Genomic DNA, 18,449 nt, shown 5'->3' with positions numbered 1-18,449 from the left:
ATCTCAAAGGCTACGGCCAGTAATGAAGAGGTGATCATAAAATTAAGTAACTCTTTGCCTGTATAGTACTTTCCAAATTTTTTATTCTGCAGAGAAAGAGGCTGGGTAAGCAAGAGTAATCTCTGCCCAAAAGGGAAGAAAAAGGCTGTTCAGCTCCTGACTAGGAGGAAATTCTCAGGAAAAGTACTCCAGGTTTTTAATAGAGATACAGCTGAATAAAGTATTAGATAAGTCAATAGAAAATATTGGTTCATAACAAAGTGAATATGAATTAAAATGTAAAAAATTGTCATATATATATATGTAAAAAAATAAAAAAAAAAATTGTAGACCTGTAACTGGAATCCTAGAAAGAGCAAAGAGAAAAAAGGTGGTAAGTTTTGTTTGAAAGAGACACTATAATGACTTTTCTAAAACTGATTTAAAACAAAAAAGACATAATGTTACAGAGACAAGAATGATAAATATTATAAATATTAAATATTATATTATAATATCTAATAATATAATAAATATATTATATTATATAGTATATTATTTATATTATATAAATATATAAAATATATATTTAATTATATAAATATAATATACTATATGATATAATTATAAATATATTTAATAAAATAATATTAAACATTATACATTATAAATAATAATATTATATTATAAATATTAAGATTATAAATATTAAAATGGTGATGTAAAGATAGCAATATCAAGAATTATGAAGAAAAAATCCTGACAAAGAAGTACAAAGCGTGGGAATGAGTCAGTCCTAACAAACTATAGGAAATCACCAAAATTCGTTCAGAAATACAAAACTGTTAAAAGCAGTCAGAGAAAACTAAATCATTGCCTTCAAATAAGAAGCAATAATAACAGCATTCAATTTTTAAACATAAATGGTAAAAAGAAGAGTACAACAGGTGATATATTTTAAATTACTGAAAATAAATAAATGGTAAGCTATAATTAAATATTCACATAAAGTATGTTGAAAACAAGTTGAATTTTACCTAAGACTCTTCCTACCTACAGAAGAATAATCTACATTAACAGAAATACCAAAAAAATTCTTGAAGCAAAAGAAAAGTTATCTCAATTGCGTTTTCAATAATAAATGAAGACATAAGAACACTGAAAAGATAAAGGTATGGCAAAATTAAAGAAAACTGGTGATGTAAAGATAGTAATATCAAGAATTATGAAGAATAAAAATACCTGACAAAGGAAGTACAAAGTGTGGGAAGGAATAAATATACTTAATATTTTAATAGGAATTTCATGCACATGCCAAAAAGGACATAAAAACAATCTCAAGTTGAATTAATAACACTTTTTCTCCTAAAAAAATGGCTGCATTTTTCTGACATTTAATATTCATTCAAATATATATTTTTATGTGTCATGTACCAAGATCTATATAGACCTTGGATATACACATAAGAATATGAAACATTCCTTGTTGTCAAGAATATTAAATATAGTTTAAGCAAATTTTCTCTAGTCTCAGATTCACTATTGATTTAATTCAGATTAGAAGGGAAGAATCACTACTAAAATACACACTTAAGGAAAAACAAAACAAAAACAGAACTGAAAACAAGACATTCATCCTGCCATTTGAATCAAAATTTGAAACCAAGATTTTCTTCTGCAATTTTAACTTAATTTCTTGATATTAAAACTGTCTTACGTTAATCGGCCTCATTATTATATATCCTCTTTATAAAAACTGTTTACTTTACTGTGCCATGTTATGACCACCCCTAACAAGTAAGTGTTATTTTTCAGAAAATTGTTTTATATGGATCATGTATCTCAAGTAATAGAAATTTATGTCTAATTTTTATTTTCATTAATCATATATATGTTAATATAGTAATGATAATATATTGATATATATTGATATTATATATTATATAGTATTTGCCTTTGATGGAAGAATTCTCATTGTTCCAGATTATGCCATACCAAGATGAAATAAGCCTTAAAGTGCAGCCCCAAATTGGCATTTGTCACAGTGGTTGAAAGAGAATTTTGTCAGGATAAAAGTAATAACATGAGGCTTGATACTTGAACCTTATCAAATTTCATACAGCATTTCTTCTCTGCAGAATAAAATATTAAAACTAAACTATCAATAAGGGGGCCATGGATAAAGTGCAAATCAGAGCCTGAAGTATAAAACTAGAAACCAGCTTATATTTATCCAGAATAAAGAAATCATTCACCATATGTTTGAGTTTATTTGAAGTAAGCCTAAGTGTTACATGATAAAGGATGATTCTGAAATAGAATGACCTAGTCAAATATCATGAAAAAGCAAAAGTCACCAATACATAACTGTGAGAAGATAAAATGCAAATATCAGTGTTTAATGCCATTTAAAAATATTTTATTTGATCTCAAGATGGTAATTATGTTAATAATAAGTTTAGGTCACAGAAACTATTGAACTATTAAATAGACTTAGAAATTTAAAAAGCTATTGATTTATTCAAGTGATGTGTATCTTTACCTCATTATACACTATAATGATTTTACCTACACAGCAGAACATGAGCCTTATTATTAATTACAAAAACTGCATGTGTCACAAAAAGAGTGTGCTTTTATTTTTTTAGACATTCTTTAAATTTAGTTATCTAACTAAAATGTTAAAGTGTTTTTTTAATTGAGAGTTACTGTTGATTATCCCTTTCCCCTTTTTTAACAGGACTGAAAACTAAATTTAGATGATTTCATTTTCTGGTTATAGTGGAATAGCTTATATCAGACAAACTCTCTCAACAAGAGTAAATACAAAATTGAAATAAAAATGAAAACTGTTTGAAGACATTGGAAATCAACTCAGGAAATCAGGACTGGAATCAAGATTGCCAGGAGAAATATCAATAACCTCATATATGCAGATGACACCACCCTTATGGCAGAAAGTGAAGAAGAACTAAAGAGACTCTTGATGAAAGTAAAAGAGGAGAGTGAAAAAATTGGCTTAAAGGTCAATATTGAGAAAACGAAGATCATGGCATCCGGTCCCATCACTTCATAGCAAATAGATGAGGAACAGTGGAAACAGTGGCTGATTTTATTTTTCTGGGCTTCAAAACACTGCAGATGGTGATTACAGCCATGAATTAAAAGACACTTGCTCCTTGGAAGGAAGTTATGACCAATCTAGACAGCATATTAAAAAGCAGAGACATTACTTTGCCAACAAATGTCATCTAGTCAAGGCTATGGTTTTTCCAGTCGCCATGTATGGATGTGAGAGTTGGACTCTGAAGAAAGCTGAACACCGAAGAACTGATGCTTTTGAACTGCGTGTTGGAGAGACTCTTGAGAGTCCCTTGGACTGCAAGGAGATCCAACCAGTCCATCCTAAAGGAGATCAGTTCTGGGTGATCACTGGAGGGACTGACGTTGAAGCTGAAACTCCAATACTTTGGCCACCGATGTGGAGAGCTGACTCATTTGAAAAGACCTGATGCTTGGAAAGATTGAGGGCAGGAGGAGAAGGGGACGACAGAGGATGAGATGGTTGGATGGAACCATCGACTCAATGGACATGAGTTTGGGTGGACTCTGGGATTGGTGGTGGACAGGGAGGCCTGGTGTGCTGCAGTTCACGGGGTTGCAAGAAGTCAGTCACAACTGAGCGACTGAACTGAACTGAAGAGCCCAAAATTCCAAGAGAAGAAAAACACACAGAAAAGGCTCCAATACTGTTTGTCTGCCACTTCTCTTCTTAATATATTTGTAAACTTGTCATCTACACCGGGCTGTTGCTGTCTAAAATGGATCTCACAGATTTCTGAAGTAGCACAAAATGGTAAAAACAAAAATTAGAATTCAGAGCTATCACAGTAGTTTGGAGTTTAAAGACCAAAATCTCAAAGCTACGGCAGTAATGAAGAGGTGATCATAAAATTAAGTAACTCTTTGCCTGTATAGTACTTTCCAAATTTTTATTCTGCAGAGAAAGAGGCTGGGTAAGCAAGAGTAATCTCTGCCAAAAGGGAAGAAAAAAGGGCTGTTCAGCTCCTGACTAGGAGGAAATTCTCAGGAAAAGTACTCCAGGTTTTTAATAGAGATACAGCTGAATAAAGTATTAGATAAGTCAATAGAAAATATTGGTTCATAACAAAGTGAATATGAATTAAAGTGTAAAAAATTGTCATATATATATATGTAAAAAAATAAAAATAAAAAATTGTAGACCTGTAACTGGAATCCTAGAAAGAGCAAAGAGAAAAAAAGGTGGTAAGTTTTGTTTGAAGAGACACTATAATGACTTTTCTAAAACTGATTTAAAACAAAAAAGACATAATGTTACAGAGACAAGAATGATAAATATTATAAATATTAAATATTATATTATAATATCTAATAATATAATAAATATAATTATATTATATAGTATATTATAATTATATTATATAAATATATAAAATATATATTTATATTATATAAATATAATATACTATATGATATAATTATAAATATATTTAATAAAATAATATTAAACATTATACATTATAAATAATAAATATTATATTATAAATATTAAGATTATAAATATTAAAAATGGTGATGTAAAGATAGCAATATCAAGAATTATGAAGAATAAAAATCCTGACAAAGGAAGTACAAAGCGTGGGAATGAGTCAGTCCTATACAAACTATAGGAAATCACCAAAATTCGTTCAGAAATACAAAACTGTTAAAAGCAGTCAGAGAAAACTAAATCATTGCCTTCAAATAAGAAGCAATAATAACAGCATTCAATTTTTAAACATAAATGGTAAAAAAGAAGAGTACAACAGGTGATATATTTTAAATTACTGAAAATAAATAAATGGTAAGCTATAATTAAATATTCACATAAAGTATGTTGAAAACAAGTTGAATTTTACCTAAGACTCTTCCTACCTACAGAAGAATAATCTACATTAACAGAAATACCAAAAAAATTCTTGAAGCAAAAGAAAAGTTATCTCAATTGCGTTTTCAATAATAAATGAAGACATAAGAACACTGAAAAGATAAAGGTATGGCAAAATTAAAGAAAACTGGTGATGTAAAGATAGTAATATCAAGAATTATGAAGAATAAAAATACCTGACAAAGGAAGTACAAAGTGTGGGAAGGAATAAATATACTTAATATTTTAATAGGAATTTCATGCACATGCCAAAAAGGACATAAAAACAATCTCAAGTTGAATTAATAACACTTTTTCTCCTAAAAAAATGGCTGCATTTTTCTGACATTTAATATTCATTCAAATATATATTTTTATGTGTCATGTACCAAGATCTATATTAGACCTTGGATATACACATAAGAATATGAAACATTCCTTGTTGTCAAGAATATTAAATATAGTTTAAGCAAATTTTCTCTAGTCTCAGATTCACTATTGATTTAATTCAGATTAGAAGGGAAGAATCACTACTAAAATACACACTTAAGGAAAAACAAAACAAAAACAGAACTGAAAACAAGACATTCATCCTGCCATTTGAATCAAAATTTGAAACCAAGATTTCTGCAATTTGAAACTTAATTTTCTTGATTTCTTTAGTTATCAGTAAGAATTTATGCCATCATTATTATATTATCCTCTTTATAAAAACTGTCTTACTTTACTCCTTTTGAACTTTTGGAATTGATAGTTTCATATGTGGCTAATTTTTATTTCATTCCTTGCTTATCTAAAATTGTAGTAGTGTTTACATATGTATAAAGTAGCATCTTGTAAAATATTTTATCTTATTTTACTTTGATGCTTCAGTGATATTCCTTCTTGATTTATGAACTAGTTATATCTAACTTGCCTGGCTCTGAAAATTGTAATATTTATTTAAAGAGGTTTGGCATTTTATTTAACATCAATTACTTTCCTAGCAACAGGATAATGTTCTAACCACATAATGATCATTAATCATCTTTTTAAAAATAATTTACTATAAGTAGAAATTCAAATTATATTAGTAGTATATCTCATACAGTGACATAGATTAAAATAATTCAAGTGATATAATAATCAGATTCGTGGAATATTTTAGCAAGACAAATTAAGCCAGCTAAGCCAAAGTAGATAGCATATTCAAAAGCAGAGACATTACTTTGCCGACTAAGGTCCACCTAGTCAAGGCTATGGTTTTTCCTGTGGTCATGTATGGATGTGAGAGTTGGACTATGAAGAAGGCTGAGTGCCGAAGAATTGATGCTTTTGAACTATGGTGTTGGAGAAGACTCTTGAGAGTCCCTTGGACTGCAAGGAGATCCAACCAGTCCATTCTGAAGGAGATCAGCCCTGAGATTTCTTTGGAAGGAATGATGCTAAAGCTGAAACTCCAGTACTTTGGCCACCTCATGTGAAGAGTTGACTCACTGGAAAAGACTGATGCTGGGAGGGATTGGGGGCAGGAGGAGAAGGGGACGACAGAGGATGAGATGGCTGGATGGCATCACGGACTCGATGGACGTGAGTCTGAGTGAACTCCGGGAGTTGGTGATGGACAGGGAGGCCTGGCATACGGCGATTCATGGGGTCACAGAGTCGGACACGACTGAGCGACTGAACTGAAATGAACTGAACTAAACTGAACTGAAGTCAATGACAGAGGATCAAATAAAGTCCCACTTGCTTAATATGATGAAAGTTATTTTTTTCTAGTTATTATTATAGGGCATATTTCAATAATTCAATTAGAGGAAGGTTAAAATATAACTGAGAATTGATGAAATATGATCATTACAAGGCAATGAACAACACAGAAATGAAATTGTAAATACAAAGCATTGTGAGGCACAGAAGAGTGGTGCTAGTACTTATTAATGAACATTTCTCTTCCATTTCTGAAAACATTTTCTTCACTATTACTTTTATTCATATTTAAACATAAAAATGGCTTCCCTGATGGCTCAGAGGGTAAAGCTTCTGCCTGCAATATGGGAGCCCTGGGTTCAACCCCTGGATCAGGAAGATAAATAAGCAAAAGGTCTAATTAACTCATTTCTGACATTAGCTTCCTCAGTGTTCAGAGCTATCCCTTATTCTGATAAACAGACAATGACATCAGCCATGGAATTAAAAGACATGTTCCTTGGAAAGAAAGCTCCGACAAACCTAGACATAGTATTAAAAAGCAAAGACATCAGTTTGCTGACAAATATCTGTATAGTCAAAGTTGTGGTTTTTCCAGTAGTCATGTATGGAAGTGAGAGTCAGACCATAAAGAAGGATGAGTGCTGAAGAATTCAGTCCATTCAGTCACTCCATCATGTCCCACTCTTAGCAACCCCATGGACTGCAGCGCACCAGGCCTCCCTGTCCATCACCAACTCCCGGGGCTTGCTCAAACTCATGTCCAAGGAATTGGTGATACCATACAACCATCTCATCCTCTGTCATTCCCTTCTCCTCCCACCTTCATATTTCCCAGCATCAGGGTCTTTTCTAATGAGTCAGTTTTTTGCATAGGTGCCAAAGTATTGGAGCTTCAGCTGCAGCATCAGTTCTTCCAATGAATATTCAGGATTGATTTCCTTCATTGACTAGTTTGATATCCTTGCAAACCAAGGGACTCTCAAGAGTCTTCTCCAACACCACAGTTCAAAAGCATCAATCCTGTGGTGCTCAGGTTTCTTTACATTCCAACTCTTACATGCATACATGACTATTGGAAAAACTATAGCTTTGAATATGTGGATCTTTGTCGGCACAGTAATGTGTCTGATTTTTAATACGCTGTCTAGGATTGTCATAGCTTTGTGACATTGTCATGTCAAACTGTTTCCATTGTTTCCCCATCTATTTGCATGAAGTTATGCCATGATTTTCACTTTTTGAATGTTGAATTTTAAGTCAGCTTTTTCACTCTCCTGCTTCACCTTCATCAAGAGGCTTTTTAGTCCCTCTTCACTTTCAGCCATAAGGGTGTTGTCATCTGCATATCTGAGGTAATTGATATTTCTTCCAGAAATCTTGATTCAAGGTTGTGCTTCATCCAGCCCAGCATTTTGCATCTTGTACTCTGCATATAAGTTAAACAAGCAGGGTAACAATATACAACCTTGGCACATTCCTTTCCTGGTTTGGAACCAGGCCATTGTTCCATGTCCAGTTCTAACTATTGCTTCTTGACCTGCATATGGATTTCTCAGGAGGCAGGTCAGGTGGTCTGGTATTCCCAGAAAATCTTGTTAAGAATTTTTCAAAGTTTTTTGTGATCCACACAGTCAAAAGATTTAGCACAGTCAATTAAGCAGAAGTACATGTTTTCCTGGAATTCTCTTGCATTTTCTATGATCCAATGGTTGTTGGCAATTTGATCTCTGGTTTCTTTGACTTTTCTAAATCCAGCTTGAACATCTGGAAGTTCACAGTTCATGTATTGTTGAAGCAAGGCTTGGAGAAGTTTGAGCATTACTTTACTACGGTGTGAGAAGAGTGCAATTGTGCAGTAGTTTGAGCATTCTTTGGCATTGCCTTTCTTTGGGATTGGAATGAAGACTAATCTTTTCCAGCCCTGTGGCTACTGATGAGTTTTCTAAACTTGTTGACATTTTGAATGTGGCACTTTCACAGCATCATCTTTTAGGATTTGAAATAGTTCAGCTAGAATTCCATCATCTGCACTAGCTTTATTCTTAGTAATGTTTTCTAGGTCCCACTTGACTTCACATTCCAGGATGTCTGGCTCTAGGTGAATGATCACACCATCATGGTTATCTGGGTTGTGAAAATCTTTTTTTTTGGTATAGTTCTTCTGTGTATTCTTGCCACCTCTTCTTAATATCTTCTGCTTCTGTTAGATAGATACCATTTCTGCCCTTTATTGTACCCATCTTTGCATATAATATTCCCTTCATATCTCTAGTTTTCTTGAGGAGATCTCTAGTCTTTCCCATTCTATTGTTTTCCTCTTTATTTGCATTGATCACTGAGGAAGGCTTTCTTATCTCTCCTTGCTATTCTATAGAACTCTGCATTCAGATGGGTATATCTTTCCTTTTATCCTTTACCTTTCACTTCTCTTTTATTCTCCACTATTTGTAAGCCCTCCTCAGACAACCATTTTGTCTTTTTGCATTTCCTTTTTGGGGGGATTGTTTTGATGACAACCCCCTGTACAATGTTATGGACCTCACTCCATATTTCTACAGACACTCTGTCTATCATATCTAATCCCTTGAATCTGTCACTTCCACTGTATAATTGTAAGGGACTTGATTTAGGTCATACCTGAAAGGTCTAGTGGTTTTTCCCTACTTTCTTCAATTTAAGTGTGAATTTTGCAATACGGAGTTCATGATCTGAGCCAAAGTCAGCTCCTGGTGTTGTTTTTGATGACTGTACACAGCTTCTCTATCTTTGGCTCTAAAGAATGTAATCAATCTGATTTCCATATTGACCATCTGATGACACCCATTTGTAGAGTCTTCTCTTGTGTTGTTGGAAGAGGGTGTTTGTTATGACCAGTGCATTCTCTTGGCAAGGCTCTGTGAGTCTTTACTCTGCTTCATTTTGTACTCCAAGGCCAAATTTGCCTGTTACTCCAGGTATTTCTTGACTTCCTCGTTTTGCATTCCATTCCCTGGAATCAAAGGGATTGTATCTAAATTATCTGAATCATCAGATGCTCCCTATGATGGAAAGAACATCTTCTTTTGGTGTTCTTCTAGAATGACTTTTAGGTCATCATAGAACAGCAGAATTGAAGCCAAAAAATTTGTGCCTTCAAATTGTGGTTCTGGAGAAGACGCTTGAGAGTCCGTTAGGCTGCCAAATCAAACCAGTCAATCCTATGGTTAATCATCCCTGAATATTCAGTGGAAAGACTGAATCCAAAGCTCCAATACTTTTGCCTGATGCAAAGAGATGACTTTGGAAAAGTACCTGATGCTAGAAAAGAGTCAAGCTGAAAGGAGAAGAGGGTGGTAGAGGATGAGATAGTTAGATAGCATCACTGACCGAATGGACATGAATCTGAGCAAATCCCAGGAGATATTGAAGGAGAGATAAGCCTGGTGTCCTGCAGTCCATGCGGTCACAAAGAATCAGACAGAGCTTAGCAACTGAACAACAACACCAACAAACAAAAAGTATTCATACCATGTGACTGAAGGCAAAAAGAAAAAAAAGGGAAAAAAAAAGTGTTTGTCTTATCCTTAACAGAATTCAGGTAAGATTTAAAACCTTCCATTGCCATGCTAATTATATGCTTATCATCAGTTGTCAATATATTTAGATAAATATACTTATCTAAATACAATGGAAATCTAGTGAACATCTGGCATAATTTAATTCTTTCTTCAAATTAGAGCTGGAACAAGTTACAACACACCAAAAAATTTCTCTTAGCCTTTTTACATACTTTTGAAACCCAAGGAACTTGATTTCAAATATACAGAGGGTAATATCTCTATATTAAAGTAAAGATGTTCATAGGCCAGATTACCTTTACAACATTTTTTTAATAGTGGCTCAGATGATAAAGAATCTGCCTGCAACAGCGCACTGCTCACTAACTATTCTGCTAGTCTGGAAATGATCACCATGTAGATAGACCCTCTGATTAGGTATTCACGGTAAGATGTTGTATCTCAGACTGTAAAGAACCTGCATACAATGTAGGAGACGGGAGTCTGACCCCTGCATCAGGAAGATTCCCTGGAGAAGGGATTGGCAACCTATTCCAGTATTCTTGCCTGGAGAATTCCATAAACAGAGAGACCTGGTGGGCTACAGTCCTTGGGGTTGCAAAAAGTCGGATGTGACGAACCAGCGTGACTAGCATAAGCACCTTTTATTTTTAAGTCAATGCTGCTGCTGCTGCTGCTGCTGCTAAGTCGCTTCAGTCGTGTCCGACTCTGTGCGATCCCATAGACGGCAGCCCACCAGGCTCCCCTGTCCCTGGGATTCTCCAGGCAAGAGTACTGGAGTGGGTTGCCATTTCCTTCTCCATTTTAAGTCAATATATTTTATAAAATAATAAGTTAGGAGAATATTCATGTAAGACAGTTACTGAAGTTTCTCAGCATTCTTGTAAAATGCTAAAGTCATGATCGTTTTCTCAGTGCTCCTTAAACAGGTCACAAAATACTTATTTCATAAATGAGTATAAGGAACACAAAAAATAAATTGTAATAATAGAGTGTAAAAAACGAATAAGATTTATTGAAAAGATGTGTTCTTCCTAAGTAAGTAAAGTAAGTAAAGTCACTCAGTCATGTCCGACTCTTTGCGACCTCATGGATTGTAGCCTACCAGGCTCCTCCCTCCATGGGATTCTCCAGGCAAGAGAACTGGAGTGGGTTGCCATTGCCTTCTCCAGGGGATCTTCCCGACCCAGGGATAGAACCTGGGTCTCCTGCATTCCCAGGTCTCCTGAATTCCAGGCAGACGCTTTAACCTCTGAGCCACCAGGGAAGCCCATTCTTCCTAATAAGAATATAAAAATTGAGGATATGCTTTATAATGGAAGTATCTTTTGTGGACAATTTGAACATATGTGAATGAGGCACATGGGCATCCAAATGAAACTGGCATTATATTATTAGAAAAGAAAGAGTGTATGCTGATAGACTTCTGAGAGTGCCTGTTTCTGTAGTCTTATTTATTTTCCATTTAAAAAATGAAGAAATTGTGCGATCTGTAGAATCCAGATCAATTCTGAAAATGAGATTATATACCACCTGAAAAGAATTTGAGCTTGTATTCAGATATGAGTCAAATTTCATATCATAAATAATACAGAAAACAATAGCCTTGGCTGTAAATGGCTCAATCCTGGTAATTGTATCTGTGGCTATGATAGTAAAATGTTTCATTATAATTCGATTTCCTTTTCATCAGAATAAGTGATAGTTCTGAACACTGAGTAAGCTAATGTCAGAAATGAGTTAATTAGACTTCTTGCTTTTTAAATTGTTTACATCAGTTCTAAAGGACTCTTGTATTTCAAAGTAGCAGAAATGCAATTTCATGGTATTCTGCTTAACTGACTTAGAGATATACACTAACTACCTAAAGTTTGATTATTTTAATGATTTTAAGTCTCCTAAACAACAAATAGAAATTTGTGATTTTTCTAACCAATATACTCGGTCCAGAATGAAGACTCTAATCTGAACACTAAATTATAAATTTGCTCATCAAAACTAATAGGCAGATCACAGAAAAGATAATCTTAGTAAAAGGAACTAAAAATCTGTAAAAGTTTTGTACATAACTTATAACAGGCATAGAATAAACTATCACGGAACATAAACATAATTATGAAATAACCCAAGGTTATTGGTAAAGCTAATCTAGACTGTTAATCAAAAATTCACCAAAATGAATTTAGATTGTTGACAGAATAATTAGTAGATTAAAATTTCTATTTCATAAACTAGCTTTTTGTTATTATATTCATGCAATAGTTTGAGATCTTGATAGCTACTGGATTTGAGTAAAATATTTAAAACTGTCTACTATTTGTATTAAGTTAGTAGAATGATGCATTCATTACCTATGAACAATCTAAAGAGTTATGTTTAGAAACATCCTCTGCTTTAGATTAATTTATTTACTCATTACACATGATAAAGATTTTTCCACATTATGACTAATAAGCAATATAAACACATTTTGCAAAGGCAAATACAGTGTCATTTACTTCATAAATAGCATTTCTTATTTGTATAATCAATGTATATATTTTATATCTTTGAGTTGCAAACTATTTTAGGAATGATAATAGTGATGTTGTGTTGGTTATTTTGATTGTGGTAGTCCATTATATATTACAAATTATATACTGCCCAAATAGCACATCTTCTTACTTAATTTTCAGTTGTAGATTGGTAAGTGGATACTGGAAACTTTCCAGTAGACAGTTCATATAAATAAATTCATACATATCTACAAATATACATACCACATGAATTTATAAGAGCATAAAAGTGTACAGATATGTATATTCATTAGCATGCATGTATATATATATGTATATATATATATATATATATATGCACAGATTTAAAGACTTCCCTGTTTGCTCAGCAGTAAAGAATCTGCCCACAATGCAGGACATGTGGTTTCAATCCCTGGGTTGGGAAGATCCCCTGGAGAAGGAAATGACAGCCCACTCCAGTATTCTTGCCATGGAATCTCATGGACAAGGGGTTGCAAGAGAGTTGGGCATGATTTATGGACTAAACAATAGCAGCATATGTACAGATTTATATTTAAAAGTGTCTAAGAAATGCTATAGCACTAAAAATAAATTGATAAGACTATGTAGATGTTCAAAGATTGATTCTGGTTCCCACCCTTATGAATATTAAGTAATTCAGATAGCTTTTTCAGGGAGAATAATTAAAAGAGCTGCACAAATATTTCACTTTTGCTTTCACTAGGTAACCTTAGAGATATTTGGTTTTGATTTCAGACCACTGCAACAAAGTGAGTCACATAAAATTTTTGGTTGTGCTGGCAGAAATGAAATATCATTGTATATCTCCATCAGAACTCTTGGGTGTATTGTTCATTAGCAGTAATATTTTTAAAGAATTTTTTTTTTCCTGAGTAGCCAGTCTCAACAGCAGGATTAACATTTTCAATAAACCATATTATAAGCCAATGCACTGTCATAGAGGCTATGTTGTTTTAGGTATAGAGCACAGTAAAGGAATAAAGCAATTTGTAGTTTGTAATATACTATCTCACTTAAACCATAGTGCAGCAATTCAATATAAGAATTATTGGCCCATTGTACAAATAAGAAAACTGAATATTGAGAAGAAAAAGAAATTTTCACAAATTTTGTACTAGGAATACCCACCAGATTGATAACGTGCTTGAATGAGCTTATATCACCTTATGGAAACCAATTGTTAAATGTTGCAGGGATGTTTTTAAAATACTAGCATTTTTAAAATAGTCATGAGGCAAGTATTTTACACCACAGAGATAGGCAAATGCTACAAGTCAGAGCTGCTTCTTTTCAGAGATCTGCTTTCAGTTCAGTTCAGTTCAGTCGCTCAGTCGTGTCCGACTCCTTGCGACCTCATGAACCACAGCATGCCAGGCCTCCTTGTCCATCACCAGCTCCGGAGTACACCCAAACCCATGTCCACTGAGTCAGTAATGCAATCCAACCACCTCATCCTTTGTTGTTCCCTTCTCCTCTGGCCCTAAATCTTTCCCAGTATCAGGGTCTTTTCAAATGAGTCAGCTCTCCGCATCAGGTAGCCAAAGTATTGGAGTTTCACCTTCAACATCTGTCCCTCCAATGAACACCCAGGACTGATCTCCACTAGGATGGACTGGTTGGATCTCCTTTCAGTCCAATGGACTCTCAAGAGTCTTCTCCAGCACCAAAGTTCAAAAGGATCAATTCTTCCACACTCAGCTTTCTTTATAGTTCAACTCTCTCATCCATACATGACTATTGAAAAAACCATAGCCTTGACTAGACGGACCTTTGTTGGCAAAGTAATGTCTCTGCTTTTTAATATGCTGTCTAGGTTGATCACAACTTTCTTTCCAAGGAGTAAGCATCTTTTAATTTCATGACTGCAGTCACCATCTGCAGTGATTTTGGAGCCCAGAAAAATAAAGTCAGCCACCGTTTCCACTGTCTCCCAGTGTATTTCCCATGAAGTGATGGGACCTGATGTCATGATCTTAGTTTTCTGAATGTTGAGTTTTAAGTCAACTTTTTCAATCTCTTCTTTCACTTTCATCAAGAGGCTCTTTACTTCTTCACTTTCTGTCATAAGGGTGGTGTCATCTGCATATCTGTGGTTATTGATATTTCTCCTGGCAATCTTGATTCCAGCTTGTGTTTATCCAGTCCAGCGTTTCTCATGATGTACTCTGCATATAAGTTAAATAAGCAGGGTGAAAATATACAGCCTTGACATATTCCTCTTCCAATTTGGAACCAGTCTTTTGTTCCATGTCCAGTTTTAAATGTTGCTTCCTGACCTGTATACAGGTTTCTCAAGAGGCAGGTCAGGTGGTCTGGTATTCCTATCTCTTTCAGAATTTTCCACAGTGTATTGTGATCCACACTAAGGGTTGGCATACTCAATAAAGCAGAAATAAATGTTTTTCTGGAACTCTCTTGCTTTTTTGATAATCCAGTGGATATTGGCAATTTGATCTCTGGTTCCTCTGCCTTTTCTAAAACAAGCTTGACCATCTGGAAGTTCACAGTTCACATATTGCTAAAGCCTGGCTTGGAGAATTTTGAGCATTACTTTACTAGCATGAGATGAGTGCAATTGTGTGGTAGTTTGAGCATTCTTTGTCATTACCTTTCTTTGGGACTGGAATAAAAACTGACCTTTTCCAGGTCTGTGGCCATTGCTGAGTTTTCCAAATGTGCTGGCATATTGAATGCAGCACTTTCAGAGCATCATCTTTTAGGATTTTAAACAGCTCAACTATAATTCCATCACCTCTGTTAGCTTTGTTCATAGTGATGCTTCCTAAGGCCCACTTTACTTCACATTTCAGGATGTCTGGCTCTAACTGAGCATGAGTGATCACACCTTCATGATTATCTGGGTCATGAAGACTTTTTTGTACAGTTCTGTGTATTCTTGCCACCTCTTCCTAATATCTTCTGCTTCTGCTAGGTCCATACCATTTCTGTCCTTTATTGAGCTCATCTTTACATGAAATGTTCCCTTGATATCTCTAAGTTTCTTGAAGAGATGTCTAGTCTTTCCCATTCTATTGTTTTCCTCTATTCCTCTGTATTGATCACTGCGGAAAGCTTTCTTATCTCTCCTTGCTATTCTTTGGAACTCTGCATTCAGATTGGTATATCTTTCCTTTTCTCCTTGTTTTTCACTTCTCTTCTTTTCACAGCTATTTCTAAGGCCTCCTCGGACAGACATTTTGCTTTTTTGCATTTCTTTTTCTTGGGGATGGTCTTGATCCCTGTCTCCTGTACAGTGTCTGAACCTCCGTCCATAGTTCATCAGACACTCTGCCTATCATATCTAGTCCCTGAAATCTATTTCTCACTTCCATTGTATAGTCATAAGAGATTTTATTTAGGTCATACTTGAATGATCTAATGCTTTTCCCCACTTTCTTCAATTTAAGTCTGAATTTGGCAATAAGGAGTTCATGATCTGAGCGACAGTCAGTTCCTGATCTTGTTTTTGCTGACTATATAGAGCTTCTCCATCTTTGGCTGCAAAGGATATAATCTGATTTCAGTGTTGACCATCTGGTGATGTCCAAGTGTACAGTCTTCTCTTGTCTTATAGGGAGAGGGTGTTTGCTATGACCATTGCGTTCTCTTGGCAGGACTCTATTAGCCTTAGCCCTGCTTCATTCTGTACTCCAAGGCCAAATTTGCCTGTTACTCCAGGTGTTTCTTGACTTCCTACTGTTGCTTTCCAGTCCCCTTTAATGAAAAGGACATCTTTTGGGGGTGTTAGTTCTATAAGATCTTGTAAGTTTTCATAGAAACTTTTGACTTCAGCTTCTTCAGTGTTACTGGTTGGAGCATAGACTTGGATTACTGTGATATTGAATGGTTTACCTTGGAAATGAACAGAGATCATTCTGTCGTTTTTGAGATTGCTTCCAAGTACTGCATTTCGGACTCTTTTGTTGACCATGATGGCTACTCCATTTCTTCTAAAGGATTCCTGCCCACAGTAGTAGATACAATGGTCAGCTGAGTTAAAGTCATCCATTCAAGTCCATCTTAGTTGCTGATTCCTAGAATGTCAACGTTCACTCTTGCCATCTCCTGTTTGACCACTTCCAATTTACCTTGATTCATGGACTAACATTCCAGGTTCCTATGCAATATTGCTCTTTACAGCATCAAATCTTGCTGTTATCACCAGTCCCATCCACAACTGGGTGTTATTTTTGCTTTGGCTCCATCTCTTCATTCTTTCTGGAGTTATTTCTCCACTGATCTCCAGTAGCATATTGGGCACCTACCGACCTGGGGAGTTCATCTTTTAGTGTCATATCTTTTTGCCTTTTCATACTGTTCATGGGGTTCTCAAGGCAAGAATACTGAAGTGGTTTGCCATTCCCTTCTCCAGTGGACCACATTCTGTCAGAGATCTGGTTTACCAGTACATAAGTCGGCTAATTTTTCTAGAGCTAGGATTTATGTTCTTCCTTGTTTTGTTATAGACCCCATGGTTTTATCTTTGTGTAATATGGTTTTTGAATGACATTGTCACTTTTCTAAGATTTATCATGTATTAGGATAGCATTAGTAAGGTTACTAAATCTTAAAATTATATTTTATAGTGCTTAATAGTAAATCATGCTTACACTGATTAAATTAGTGATCCTTGAATGTCAAACTAGAGAATGAGTCCTTTAACAGCTAAGGGGGATGTTTCAGGTAGGGGAAGGGCCATTAAAAGAGATATGATAAGCTTAGCACAATCTTAGACATTAGGGTGAAAGTAGCGTTCATTTTAGAGGAGACTAGAGGTAAGCAATCCAAAAGCTCATTTAAATAGTCTCTGTGAAAGATAACAAGGTGGTCACTAACACAGTAGTGGCAAGCGTGGCTCTTGAATCTTCTTGTTACTACGGGAGGACATCTGCATACCATAATAAAGTGCCATATGGGAACTTAGCTTTGGTGAATCAGTACAAAATGTGCTCCTGCACACGATTTAATTTGCATGAACTGATACTATTTTACCTGAGTGTCTCCCTTTAAACAGTTGTTCTCTCCCAGAGAGCACTGTGCCGTCTCTAATTATTTCATGAGAGCAATGAAGTGGATTCATCTTCACATTTTAGAGGCTTATGCATATATGCCTGACTGAAGCCATTTTTATCCTAGGGGTATCCACTCTTTTCATGTTGAATTTTCTTCCATCTGCCCAAACATTCAGAATGTGAAGAATATATTTGATCATATCCAAATTGCTCTTTCTCTTTTTTATTTTGCTAAGTGGATTCCTCTAAAGAAAGACCTCTCTACATTTTATAAGATTTTAATCTGTCTTGGAAACATAGCAACAATGAGCCCCTTTTGTTTAAGTGCTCTTAAAATGCTATGAATTCTTATTTTTAAACAGGAAAGAACTGATCACTTCTAACATCATAAGTAGAAAGAGGAACAAATATATGCTTAAGGGGTTTTATCAGTAGATATTTATGTGAAATTTGTACAGTTGATAGTTTGTAATTTGATGAATTAATTTAACCATTAATAATCCATAACTTTAAAAAATACATAAAGGTAAAAATCTCAGTTTATAAACTCTATTGTGAAAGGAAAAAAGAATTACTTATTTTTAGTAACTTTATTAAGTTTTTACATTGAGCTCCCATCCTCTTAGTATTGAGCTCAGTAATTATTATATCCTCCTTTCTCATTTGCCCTGGTTCCAAGAGCCTATGCATTACCAGTCCACTGGCATAAGTGGTTCTGGCT

This window comes from Capra hircus, chromosome 5, assembly GCF_001704415.2.
Source record: "Capra hircus breed San Clemente chromosome 5, ASM170441v1, whole genome shotgun sequence".
NCBI classification, from domain to species: domain Eukaryota; kingdom Metazoa; phylum Chordata; class Mammalia; order Artiodactyla; family Bovidae; genus Capra; species Capra hircus.
The sequence above is the reverse complement of the archived record's forward strand: the minus strand, read 5'-3'. Positions refer to the sequence as shown.